The sequence below is a fragment of the Anthonomus grandis genome, chromosome 16 (assembly GCF_022605725.1).
Source record: "Anthonomus grandis grandis chromosome 16, icAntGran1.3, whole genome shotgun sequence".
Lineage (NCBI taxonomy): Eukaryota > Metazoa > Arthropoda > Insecta > Coleoptera > Curculionidae > Anthonomus > Anthonomus grandis.
Window position 1 is genome coordinate 2,667,134 of NC_065561.1, and position 14,656 is coordinate 2,681,789.

Sequence of the window (14,656 nt, forward strand, 5' to 3'; positions counted from 1 at the left end):
TCTAAAGAAGATTGTCGTTGGTCTGTTAATTTTTCATAAAGTTCATGATTAATTATTTTAATATTCTCTGCATGCTCTTGCATGTATTGGGAAAGATTTTGTGCGTTTGAGAGCTCTAGAGGGTTTTTATAGTCAAATTTGCCTCTGACAATTTGAAAAGGGGTATATTGGGATGCACTATATGTAGAGTTATTATAGGAAAGAATGGCATAATTCATTAGAATTATTATATTTTCTTTTGGCTTTTGGTGCTTAAGGGTAAGAATAATTTCATTTAAAGTGGAGTGAAGACGTTCAATTGGACTATTTGAGTTGGGGTTGTGAGGGGTACAATAATGAATTTCAATTTTATGTAAGGAACAGAGGTTTTGAATTATTTCGTTTTTAAAGGATGTGCCATTATCTGTAGTAATTTTTCGGGGAAGGCCATAATGATTAAAATAGGTAATAAGTTTGTTAGCTACTTCGATTCCTGTGGGTGTTAAAAGAGGGTATGCTTGTCCTAATTTAGAAAAGCTGTCAATTACGGTTAGAAAGGACGTATTATGTGTTTTATAGATATCTATATAGATGTGATCGAAAGGTTCGTGACCAATAGGGGTGGGTTTAAAAACGATTTTGTTAGGATGTCTTTCGTATTTAGTTTTTTGGCAAATTTCGCAGAGGTTAACATACATTTTGACGTCATTTTCTAAATTTGGCCAGTAGAAGTTTTTCTTAAGTGATATAATATTTTCTTGAATACCTCGGTGGGAAGTTTTGGTCTCGTGATAATATTTAATCTTTAATTGTTGGTCTTCTACGTCTGTTATGTCTTCTAGTAGGGTATTGGATATGTAAAGGTTAAACGAATTATTTTTAAAGTATTTTTGAAAAACTCTGCTTATAAGTGGCTTAAGAGATTTATTTATAAAATGTAGGCAGTATGTAGTTTTGGGTACAAAATGTTCTTTAATAATGTCACAGAGATCTTTTTCAGATGGATCATTTTTTAAAAATATAATCGTTCTTTGTTTGTCAAAAATAAATTCTTTTTGAACTTTAATTTTGTTATTATTGGAGTATCTAAATATAATTTGATTTTTATAGATATTTAATGCTTTTTGAACGTATGGGGCACCAATAATGGGATGTTCTATGTTAGAGTGTTTAGTTTCTATGTTGGTAGAGGGTTGTGCTGGTCGTATTATTATGTCAGAAATTATGTTTATTTTTTCGTTGTCTGGTTCTGGTTCATTACAAAGAGTGTTCAGAATTTCATCAAATTCTTTAGGCGGTAATTGGGGAATTTCATCTGGGTCGAAGTTGGGTAAAATTGACATTTGATCGTCTTCAATGGGGTTAATTTGTATGCGGGATAGACAATCGGCATTAGAATTTTGTGTTCCTTTTTTATATACGATTTCATAGTCGTATTCTTGGAGTTTTAATCGCCATCGAATAAGTTTAGAATTGGGTTCTTTAACAGAAAATAACCATTGTAATGGTTTATGATCTGTAACAATTTTAAAACGGGTCCCATAAAGATAGGGCCGGAAATATTTTGTTGCCCAGACTATAGCAAGAAGTTCACGTTCGATGGTGCTATAGTTTGTTTCTGCCGGATTTAGGGTGCGTGAAGCAAATGCGATTGGTAAATCGTTGCCAATGGGGCCTTGGGACAAAATTCCACTGATAGCGACGTTTGAAGCGTCCGTGGTAAGAACGAAAGGTTTTGTGAAATCTGGACGTTGAAGAACAGGGTCATTCATTAACAGAGTTTTGCAAGTTTCAAAACACTGAATGAATTGAGGTGTACGTTCAACTTTTTTATTTTTTTTCAAACAATTTGTTAATGGTTTTGTGAGGTGTGCAAAATTTTTGATAAATTTCCGATAATAGCCAATTAAGCCTAGAAATGACTTTATGTCGCGAGATGTTTTTGGCAATGGAAATTTTTGGATGGCTGCAATTTTTTTCGGATTGGGTTTCACACCTTCGGGCGTAATAACATGTCCTAAAAATTCTACGGTTTTGCAGAGAAACTTGCATTTATCAAGCTGGATTTTAAGGTTGTTTTCTTTGAGTTTTTGAAAGACGCATTTTAGATTAGAAATATGTTCTTACAAGGATGTAGAGAAGACGATAATGTCATCCATATATACAAGACATATATTGCCAAGGAGATCTTTAAGAACATTGTCCATGAGTCTTTGGAAAGTGGCAGGGGCATTTTTAAGGCCAAAGGGCATTCGAAGAAATTCGTAGTGTCCATTTTCGACACTGAATGCGGTTTTCTCAATGGAATTTGGGTGCATGGCTACTTGATGAAAGCCAGAGGCTAGATCCAATGTAGTAAAATATTGGCTGCGTCCAAGTTTATCGAGGGTATCTGAAATATTGGGGATGACATAACGATCTGTTATAGTTTTTTCGTTGATTTTACGATAGTCTATAACGATTCTCCATTTTTGTTTCATGGAAGCGTCATTTTTTTTGGGGACAACCCAGACAGGACTAGACCAGGGGCTTGAAGAGGAAGGAATAATACCATTTTCTAACATTTCCGAAATTTGTTTTTGTACTTCTTTTTTGTGTACAAAGGGATATCTGTATGATTTTGTATAGACTGGGATATCATCTGTGGTCTTAATCACATGTCTAACGGTATTTGTACAAGGTAATTTTTCGTTTGGCCTATGTAAAACTTCTGGAAATTGAAGGATGACTTTTTTAAGGGCGGTTTTTTCTTCGCTATTTAAATGATCTGTACGGATAAGTGAAAAATCATGGCTTTGATCGGGACTGTCATATGTGTGAAAATTGGATGTTATTTGCTCGATATTAAATATCTCGAAATTTTGAGCATTAAAAACTTGAACTACTTTTCTAAGTCAATCAGGATAAAATTCTAGGATGATACTTTCGTTGCTATGATTTCGAAATTCCAAAGGGACAGTGCCATTTTGAACTTTTAAAAGGGATCCTGGGATTTCAATATTTTGGCCAGTGTGTAAATGAGGAATGTATAATTCGGTTTCGTCAGGTATATCAGTATACATGTTTTTATTATTATAGATAAGGGTGGTATTTCTATTTTTTGTAAGTCAAAGTTGTCTCTGTAATAAATAGGTATTTCTGTCGTATCATTTTTTAAAAGCCTATTTGTTATATCAATGTTCAGACCTAGTTTACGTAAATCTCTTATACCTATTATTCCATCGAAATAGTCGTGAAAACTATATAAAATTAATTCAAGTTCATTATTAATATTAAATTCATGTAAAAGGGGGACTTTTGCTTTATTTTGGGTGTTGGTATTGCCGGTACAAGTTACTAAAGTGTGTTTACAAGGAAAAATTAATTGTGGAAAATATTCTTCTGCTAAAGATGGTCTGATTAAGGATGTGTGGCTACCCGTGTCAATAAGAAGTTTGGCTGGGGGATTTTGAAGTTGAATATAGGGCAGGGAGTTGACTTGAAAACTATTTAGATTTAGGACGGATTTTCGTTTAGAGGGCTTTTGGGAAAATTTTGTAAATCTTGGGAATTTTCGTAATTTTCAAAATATTCATTCTCTTCGTAGTATTCAGGGGTTTCGAAAGAGTCTTGATATTCTTGTTCTTCACGGAAATTTTCATATTCTTGTTGGGATTGAATATGGCTATCTGCTAGATATGCTAAGTCGGTAAATGGGTATGGCTTTTGATTTTGGAATGTTGAACTAAGATTTCTGGGATATTGCCTTTGTGGATTGCGGCTTTGAATTGAGCGCATGTGAACGTCTGTGTTTCTACTTATTGCAGACGGCATTCTACTTGTTGTAGACATTGGGGTTGGGGGGCTGGTTAATTTATTTGAATTTTCTTTAGAAAATACATTTTTCGGCTTGCCAAAAACTTGTTCGTTAGTGGGGAAATGTTGACGTGCGGGTTGGGGTTGAATATTTATAGGTTGGCTTGGAAATGGTTATTTAGATATTACACCTGTATTATTTGAAAACTGGGGTTGAATGTTGTTATTTGGCATTGGAAAGGGATTTTGAAAAGAATATTGATTTTGGGGAGGAACAAAAGATTGTTGAATTGGTGGGGGCATATGGCTGAAATTTTGGCGATTATTTCTTAGGGGAGATGTTCTATTTTGGCGTGTATTATAAATTTCTTGTCGTGGAATGAAACTACGAGCATTTATTTGCTGTTCGATAAGTGAATGGTTTAGAACAATTGAACTTGCGTCATCAATATTTTGGGGATTGTGTAACATTAAAATTGTTCGAAGCTCGCTAGGAGAGTTAGACATTAAAACAGTAATAGTTGTTAATTCAGTTTGCTCCATTAAAGCGTCTTTTGTACCTTGAGTTAGGGAATCATCAGCAGCGATTTTTAAGGAAATGCGAGATTTTAAAATTTTTAATCTTTCTATAAAATCTAAAATGGGCTCTTTTCTAGATCGAGTTAAAAAATTTAACTGTTGAGAAAGTACTTGACGGTTTATTCTATCGCCAAATTTTTGTCTTAAGGCGTCTTTTATTTTGGGCCAGGTCGTTAGATCCGGTCTACAAAGTAAAAAATCGCCTGCTTCTTCGGTTAGTTAAGAACATATTGAAGCAAAAACAAATTCTTTGAGAGATTCATCTACAGTGCCTATATAATATCTATTATAAAATTTGTCTACACTTGAAATAAAAAATTCTAGATGATCACTATTGCCTGTAAATGTTTTAAGAGTATGAGCAATCTCTTTTGCTGCTGTAAGGGTAGTCATATTTAATGAATTTAGTTCTAACGTTAAATTTGTTAAATTTACGTTTCTTAAAGAAATATTTGAAAGGTTTTGTGTAAGATTATTTATCAATTTTACTATTTGACATTAAAATTTAACTAATGTAAACGAATTATCGCACTTTTAGTAAATTTAAAGTATACTTAATAATAAATTGCAAAAATTAAAAAAATAAATTCAAAATATACACACAACAATTATCATAAAATTAAATGGGAGTGGAAAGGAAAACTCACTTACGATTTTACTTCTCGCAACTGTGGTCTTCTTGCCTTGGGTTGGTTTCAATGCCTCAACAAACAGTTAAAACTGACGATTTCTTGGCTTCAGCAACGTTTTCTTAGACTGCTTGCACAACCAGGAATCTTTGAGACACCTACATGAACGACTGCGCCAGTGATGGAATTATTATTGAACATCTACTTTTTAAAAAAGGAATAAATTTAATTCAAAATAAATTCTACACAAATTTGACCATCAATTAACTACAACTTTATTCGTCGAAAATTAATAGATAAGTGATTTTATATAATGCAATTTTTATGGAGCCTAATAATATTAAAATGCTTATTTTGTTGATTCAGGAATATTTGTAATAATAATATTTATGTATGGGGTCAACTGAGGTTCTTGGCCTGGTTGCATCACATAACTCATGACAACCTACTATCTAATTCGAATAATCAAAGTCGGTTCCGCATTTAGTTTGCTACTGCCAGGTTTTCCATAGTACATACACTAATAATACCGTATTACTCTCGTTGGTGTCTGTACTTCATACCCTAACAGCATTATCCGCATTTGCGTCACATCGGATTAGTGGAAAACGTTATCCGTATTATACTTTATAAACCCTTTTAATTTCGGCAAGAAAATTTCCAGTGTGGTTTTCAATTCAACTTAAAAATCGTATTATCGAAAAGAAAAAAATGCACAAAAAATATAAACAAAAACGATCACCTGCAGAGTATCGAGAGTTTTTTAGATTGAGACACGTATGCAAGAATCTGACACAGGAATGTTATACAACAGTATATTTACAGCTATTGGCTCAAACATAAAGAAATTTTGGTCATTTGTAAATCATAAAAGGAAAAATAGCTCTTTTCCAAATACCCTGAGATACTTGGACGGGACAAGTTGTGCTGAAGAGGAGATTGGTAACATGTTTGCTGATTATTTTTCTACAGTATACTCACACCATAGTCTTAACCTCCCCAAGTGAATTATCTGCATCCGATACCCATATCCCTCACCCTTACATTAGAATATCTGATATATTTACTAAACTCTCATCCTTGAATATTAACAAGGGTCCTGGACCAGACGGTGTGCCTACTTTATTTCTAAAAATATGTAGTTCTAATCTCTCCAGACCCTTATACCATATATTCAATCTATCCATTCCAACTGGAAAGTTCCCAGACTATTGGAAAGAAAGTTTCCTAAAACCTATTCATAAGTCGGGCGACAAAACCAGTGCTACCAACTATCGTCCTGTCACTATACTCAGTGCAGTTCAAAAAGTTTTTGAAAGCTTAGTATGTGATATCATCACCCCCCTTCTTGAACCTCTACTAACTGATCGGCAGTTTGGATTAAGACGATTGAATTAAGCAAATCTACGGAGCTGAACCCTTACTCAGGTGGACTTTTTGTTGGATGCCTTGAACAAGGGATATCAAGTGGATACAATATACACAGATTTCTCCAAGGCATTCGACAAGGTACCTAACAATATTTTGTTGCATAAACTATTAATAATTGGTATTGATCAACCTTTATTATCCTGGTTCAAGAGCTATTTATCTGATCGTAGACTGATTGTTAACATTAGTAATTTTCTTTCTAAAACTACTCAGGTTCCATCTGGAGTGCCTCATGGCTCTCATCTCGGCCATTTCTTTTTAATATTTTTATCGATATATAGATAATATAGAAGAATGCTTCACTAGCTGCCTATTTTTGTTGTTTGCCGATGATCTGAAATTGAGTTATACAATCGAGTATCCTGTTGATTGTGACAAATTACAATAGGATTTAAATAATTTGGTAGTTTGGTGTGAAGGACATGGTATGGAACTTAATCCAGCTAAATGTAAAATATTGACCTTTTATCGTTCCAGAAATACTATTAATTTCGACTACAAGATCGGTCGCTATACCCTTGAAACAGCTCTTCTTGATTTGGGTGTCACTTTCGATACGAGCTTATAATTTTCTCATCACTTGGATAGTGTCATCAATAAAGCTTTTCGAATGCTTGATTTTGTTAGGAGATGTACTCAAGACTTCACAAGTATTGCCCCTTTGTGCTCTGATCCGTCCTAATCTGGAGTATGCCTTCTGTGTGTAGTCTTCTTTCTATAAGGTATATATTGATGCTCTTCAACTAGTTAAAACACAAACTTTTATAACTAATAGCATATAAATAGAATATCTTAGATAATTACAATGATGCAGATATACTTGATATGCTACATATGGCTCTCATCATTATTTGCCATAAGAGGAGGGATCTTATTACTTTTTACGACGTCCTACATGGGAAATCTCGAGCTTCAGAGCTACTCCAAAAACTCAATATTCGAACAACTAAGAACAACTAGAGCCACTGACAGCTTTCATTACCCAATCCACCGGTCTATGGTCTTAATAACTTCCTCACTAGAATAATGAGATTAGCAAACCAACATCATGATATTGACCTTTTTGAAACTTATAATAAATTCCTGCGTCAAGTTTTAGTAAGCTTAGGTTAGATATTTTTAATTATTATTACTTAATGATTTTTAGTATTTTTGTATATTACCTATATTATGTATAACTGTTGTAAATTTAAAAATTTAACAGAATTGTAATTGGGCTTTTCCCGTTTATAAATAATGAATAAATAAATAAATAAATAATAATTTTTTCGTCGGGGAAAGTTAGGCAGATCTTACTTACGTAAGAGATAAGAGAAACCGTTTTACAGTTGCTGTATTCCAAGGGCAAATCTTTTTGAACATTGAAACAAAAAGCTACTCTCCCCAGTCTTTACGTCAATGCCTTATTTTCTATATAAGTTTCCAAATTTTGTGAGACACTTCTATTCCCTTCTTACTAAAAGACTTTTAGACCTCTGCCGTTATTTGTTCGGCACCTGTAGATTGTTTGTTTTGTGGCATTTTCAACTTCTGATTTTAGTATATGAGGATTTTCAGAGGTATTTATTTCTTTTGAAAGTTTTTCTTAATTACCTTTGTAAAGTTTATCACTATATACTTTCTAAACTTCTGCTATACCATTGGTCTTTATAATTTTAGTTTCTCATTTTTTATTACTTGAGTACGTTGTTTTAATTCATTAAAGAGATATCTTACTCTGGTAAGCTACAGCTAGTGGCAACCCAATATTAAAGAAAGACTTTGGAGTAGAAATCTCGACAAAGGAAGAACGTTTAATGAACTAAATCAATGAGCTAAATGATTTCCAGGCCTGGTACACAGATGGATCATGGAAAGCACCAAGTCAACCGGGGACGAGTTCAGCGCTAGTCCAGGAGTGCAGAGAGGCATTGGAAAGGCTGGAAACATACAAGGAAGTGAGACTGCGGTAAGTCCCAGGACACTAGGGTGCAAGACAAGGTTTCGTTATTTCATTAATAGGCTCCGAGTCTTGTCTTTCTCACAGTAAAAAAAAATTTCCCAGGAACTTCCAGGAACAAGGCCTGAGAAGAAACCAGGAAGAATTGTAGAAGGACAGAAGGATGTAGAGATAAATAAGGATGTAAGAAAAGAGAAAGTCCGCTCTCTCCGAATTGCGGTACAGTAAAGTAAACTCCATACCACATATTAGGAATTGGTCATTGGTGAAGTCGCCTGAGAACAAACATTTCTAGATTAACGACACTCCAAATCTTAAAGATTTCGACTAGAACAGCATTCAAGTCGGTATTTAATGGACATGCATTGGATGTGGAGGCGTAGGGGTGGGTGATTCTTGGGTTAGCAAAAAAAGACCTTTAGGCATACTTGCTGAGCTCTAGTGCACAGTAGTAGTAAGGGTGACGAAGCCCTTACTACTACTCTGTAACTACACTACTACTACTACTCTGTAAAACAATGCTCGTGGCTCATGTTTGTTCGTATGGTTCTTAAGTTCTCCACAGACCCTTGTGATGACATTTTTATCGTCTATTTGCTGGTTTGAGCTCTTTGTATAATTGTTTACTATAATCCTAGTTCTCTTCGTTTAGGCTTTTTCTTTTGATGATGTCACGGCTCATTTAGTTATTCACTCTTTAATTCATTTCCTAAGCCTCCTCTACGTTATCGATGATAATCGGAGCCTCGTGGTGTTTTAAAATCCATTTAAAAAGATCGACATCCATGTTAGGTCTAGGATTGAGGGGAAGTTTAGTTTGTTTCTTTGGTTTAGATTTGTAATTTTGCTTGTAGTCAGACCCATGGTCTATTTCCGACTTGGCTTTAAATTGGCTTAAGGCTTGGATAATGTTGAAATAGAGTATTTCCGACTCTATGATTATTTTCAACAGCAACACTTAATAGTCTCTCTCCTCTCTCATTTTGATTTCCGAGTCCGTGTCTTCCTACAGTAGGCATATTTCCGGATACAATACTGCTAATTCTTTCGTTGAAATCGCCGATAAGAACTACCTTTTGTGCTTTATTTTTAATTTTGTCACTAAGCTCACGAGACATGAACTTCAGTCCTTAAATGAAATGAAAAACAAATTTCGAGATTTATCGCTTAAAACTGTTAATATAAATTCTAATTTTATCATTTGAAGAAAAGAGTAATAGGTACTATTTTTTTTACTATGGAATGTTGTTTAAATTGAATTTTGAATTGACGAAACAGTGGGCTGCCAAGGCAGTTGTGCATATAGGTCTCCTGATGGACCCGTCATGCCCCACCGGGGGTTACCAGAGCACAACGGCCTTAGAGAAACCAATAAGGCTCTCTGTTTTAAAGGACTTAAAGTCGCTCGGTACACTGAAAGTGTTACCCAAGTATTTGAACCTGGCGCGCGTGAGTGCTGGGCACTCCCCGACTACATGGTCAACGGTTTCATCCTCCTCACAGCACCATCGGCATTCCAGGTTGTCCGCAATACCGATAGTATGAAGATGGCTTCTTAAGTGCCAGTGATCGGTAAAAAGACTGAGAGAATGCTGTTTGTGTTTACAAATTTTCGTTTTTTTTCCTTTTCTTAGAAATTCCGAGTATTTATATTTAGTTTAATATTCCAATTTATCTCGAAGCGTTTGTGATCAAGCGTTTGTGACCGCGCATTGGGAGTGGAGGCGTAAGAGTGGGTGATTCTGGGGTTGGCGAAAAGTTCAGGCCTACTTGCCGAGATCTAGCTCCCCCACCCTTACTAATACTACTACTAGCATTTGTTTTTCCAATGGATTTAAATTTTTTATAAATGGAACTGCTAACCGTTACAATTGTCGATATTGCTCTGACGAAAATCCACATCTAGTCCATGAGGTTTACACTCAACATACTGAAAAATTAAACGTCTGCGTTGGAATTAATGGCGATTGTTTAATTTCAGTATCTACAATTAACGGAAGACGCCATCGATGCATTGAAAAAAATTGATAGAAACTAGAAACTCGACGACCAGAAAATTACAATAATTACATTGCCAAAGAGTTAAGATTTCAACAAAATGATGCACCTCCTCATTATATATGATAGTAGTAATAGACATATCCTGGTAGCAATAGAGTGACCCGCAAGATCACCTGACTTGTCCTCCTTAGATTTTTTATGTGGTCACTTAAAGAGTAAAATATTTAAAACTCAGCCAGAGTCAATAAATGATTTGCACCAGCGCATCATTGATGAATGTCGGGCCATTACACCAGAAATGCTTTATAATGTCCGGGGAGGTTTTGAGAAAGATCTTTAATATTGTGCAGATGCAGGACGCCAACCAACACTTAAAGCACTTATTGTCATAAATAATGAATTGTAAACAAAATTTACAATTTGTGTTCTCTTCTCTATTTGGTGATAAATAGAATAAGAAATGTAATTTTTTTTTTTTTTAATTTTGTCGTTGAACTTGTTAAAAAGAGAATTTGATGTTTATTAAAATGGGGTATTGTCGCACAAATATAAATTGTTTACAAGGATAGCAGACGGCTTAGCTTAGAAGATTAGCTTAAAAGGAACTAAGACAACTTCTTACCTGATTATTTAAATTTTAGTAAGATGGCTTGGACTATGCTATGGCAAGTAGAGGCAACAGTTCCCAATACCAACCCATTTTATTCACACAAATCCCTTGTTTAACTTTATACAATTTAATAAGGAATTAATCAATAATTACTAATATAATAATTACTACATAATATAAAATAAGATTAAATTACACTTTAAATAAGTAGTGGCTTATGGGTATTGAATGATTTACTAAATAGTTAATTTAAATGAAATAAAACACAATATGAATACCACAGGTTAAATTTAATTATGAAAATTTTTATAACGAGCAGGACATGAACACAGAATCCAGGTTATATGGGCTTCGGCCAGATGTCCATATTCTACTAGTCACTCTCAATTAAACAGATTGAATTATTAGATAAAAAAATATAAAGAAAACTGGTCTTAATTTACCTGATCTTCATCTACATAAAGTCTCACCAATTCAACTGGCTGCATGAAGTCTTGGTTCTCCTTGTAGAGAAAACAGGCTGTTCTGGAGTCACTCGTGGAGCATCACAGAATTCAACACCATCACACCTTCAAGGCGAAGCAATCGAAGAAGGAAAAAAAGAAAATGGAGACTAAAAGAAAACCGGAAAATTAAAAACCTGAAACAATTTTCTAGTGATAATAACCAAGTCACTGGCACGATGCTAGTACAAACAAAGAAATGTTCTATCACTCACCTCGCTAAGTTTCCAATCAAATGGTAATTTCTTGGGCATCCTGACAAGAAATTACCAAATCATGTCAAGATGAGGTAAAAAAGGTGCCATTAAAGCCAAATTAACTAATATTTTAAGTAAATTGCATCTTCTTTGGTTAGTTAGGCTACAAACTTTTACGTGTGCTCCTACCAACACACGAGAACCAAGTGAAAGGAAATGCCAAAAGTAAAAATCGATATTGACTTTGACAAGTCAAAGACAATTAAGAAGCATAGGGTATTTCCTTATGTTAGGAAATTCGCGTAGCGACACTACCAATACCAGGACTACCAATACACCCGGCACGTGTTTCACTTATTAATTTAAGATGAGCAATAAAATGTATTTTAGTTATATTAATCATTAGAAATTGCTTGTTTATTTACTTGATAATTAAAAACAAGTGCTACTATAATTTATTTAAGCAATGAATAAAATAAAATAAAACTCAAGAAACTTCTAAAAACATTTTGTATTTTTCTTCTTTTTCTAATTTTTCAAAAATAACTGCATAGATGCGTTGTCATACATGTCCGAATTTTCTTTCTTGGTAAATTGAAATTTCTTTAAATGCATCAAGATTGGTTAAGTTTACATTATTTTTTATTCATTTATTCTTTTACAAAAAAAAAGCAATCAATAACATTTAAAGACTTAAGACCAAAGAAAGTTGAGTTTTCATTAGTTTTCTCTCTACCATGTTTCAGTACTAAAATGTTAGAAAAATTAAGAATTTAAAATATTTTACAATGTATCAGGCAAGTGATTTAAATTTTAAAATTGTGTTATTTAAAAATTTTTAATGCATGTAATTTTAATAAATTTTGTTTAATTTATAATTTTTTTTTCAGATATTCTTTCAGTTTAAATTTTAAATCAATAGTAGTAACTAAATATTTAAAAATCCCGCCTAAAATAGCGAGCTTTTGCGTATCGCGCTAACTAGTCATAAAAGCTTTAAGCCCTTACTTTATTCCAAACCGATAGATGGCTCTAGGTGACATAATAATGCATTAGCAAAGAACAGTCCATTCTATATACGTCTTTATCTATAGGCAGAGTTAAGTCATTGCATATCCTGTATTAACTAACCCAAACTTCTAACTTTCAATTAATGGTACCTTTGCTGCGAAAATCTTGCGTATGGCGCCATCTAGTAATAAAAGATGTAAGCCACCTCTTTATTCCAGACCGATAGATGGCTCTATAATAATTCATTATTTGGGTTCTTGTCGACGGCCTATTACGTCTAATCAGTGTTGCCAGACGTACCATAATTATGGAATTGTACCATAATTTTGCAACATTTTTTGCTTGCTCCATAATTTGTACCATAATCAGAAATGTACCATAGTTGTACCATAATTTTGTTTTTTTTTTGGGTTTTATAAATTTCTATGATTGTTTTTCATATTAATATGATATGAACAATTTCGCAGTAAAATGCAAAATGTACATGAAAAATCCCATTAAACACACAACTACATTAAGACACAACCCTTCTAAACGTCAACGTCAACAGTCTGTCATTTGTTTTTATTATTTGAGGTTAAGTTGTTTTGTTATTATTTTTGTTTGCTTTTGGCTATTGGGGGTTGGGGGTGAAATAGAACTAAAGAATAAAACTGATTCTGAATCCGAAGATAAAAATAGTGAACGAAACTTAAAACAAGTGAAGTTTGGAAATAAAAATAGACGAGCAAATAGACCCCAAAGTTATCGAAAGGATTGGGAATTAGATAAGTCGTCTCAGGGTTGGCTAAATTACAAATACAAATATTACAATATACAAATTTGTATATGTATTTGTGTTAATGTTTATCTATTTTTAATTTAGATTTTGAGTGCAATGTTTTGTTAATTTTTCAATAAAGTACTATCTTTGTTAAAAAAGTATTTTATTTCTACTAGAAATCGTTCTTTTAATTAAAAGAAATGATCAGAATAGGAAATTTGATTAAATTCATAATCCATTATCAACAAAATGAAACACATTTTATAAGTATGGCGACGGCGCGACTTTGACCTGACGTCATACATAGGAAAAGGTTGTGTACTGACAGAATTGTATGATTGTACCATAAATTTGTACAAAATTCCATAATTTTGGCCAGAATGTACCATAATTCTCACCCAATCATCTGGCAACACTGCGTCTAATCTAATAATGTGATCGCCAGTTTAAGACGCGCTGGATGTTGGGATTAGTCCGTTCAATGGAAACCCCCACACATAACTCACAACAACCTATTTTACTTCTCGAAACTTAATAAATTCATTCAGCCTCCCGTCACATGCTCAAGCTACTTCAAGCTCAAGCGAGCTCTAAAACACGAATAATCATTGAAATGGTGGGTTGCGTACATCGCACATTCGTTAACCTCAATGAAAAAAAGACAGATATAACCGAGGAAAGAGATAGACATATGATGGAAACGCAGTTCCCTACACACTCCCTCCCCAGTGACAACGACATTAAAGAAAATAAAATAGTTTTACAAAGGTTTATAAAAGCTTAAAACTTAAGTGTTAGATATGATGTAACATACTTAATTCTTAAAAATAAAATCGCCTTAAAATAAACATTGATTATATAGTTATCAACTAAAAAAAATTAAATTATTTTACACTAGGTGCAAAAGTGACTTTCTTACGAGCGTAAGTTCTAAGAAGAGTATCATTACAGTATCATCCTGATTAGAAGTGCTTTCGGAAGGTTCTACTGGGCCGTTGAGTTCATCAGCAATAAAAAAGGCTGGTTTTAATAAGTCAACCGAGATACTTTTCGATTTACCATTGATGTCAATATCAAAAACACGATCAGAGACGCGTTTTAAAACTTTATGCGGTCCAGTATAAGGCCTTTCGAGAGACTTCTTAGGTATGTTTCTAAAAAATACATGAGTACAGTTATACAAATCTTTAAAGCAAAAAAAATTCGCTTTTTATATTTA

General features: G+C 33.7%; 1 long non-coding RNA gene and 1 pseudogene across 1 annotated transcript; one reads left to right on the forward strand and one right to left on the reverse strand.

Annotated features, from left to right (window-relative positions):
• LOC126745946 (uncharacterized) overlaps positions 1-8,503 on the forward strand; it is a 69,308-nt pseudogene extending 60,805 nt beyond the window's left edge.
• A 2,731-nt stretch (positions 8,504-11,234) lies between these two features.
• Positions 11,235-11,874, reverse strand: LOC126745749 (uncharacterized). The gene is made up of 2 exons (XR_007663668.1): positions 11,682-11,874; positions 11,235-11,603 (listed from the first exon to the last, which is right to left on the reverse strand). It is a non-coding gene; the product is annotated as an uncharacterized LOC126745749 (long non-coding RNA).
• Between the last annotated feature and the right edge of the window lie 2,782 nt (positions 11,875-14,656).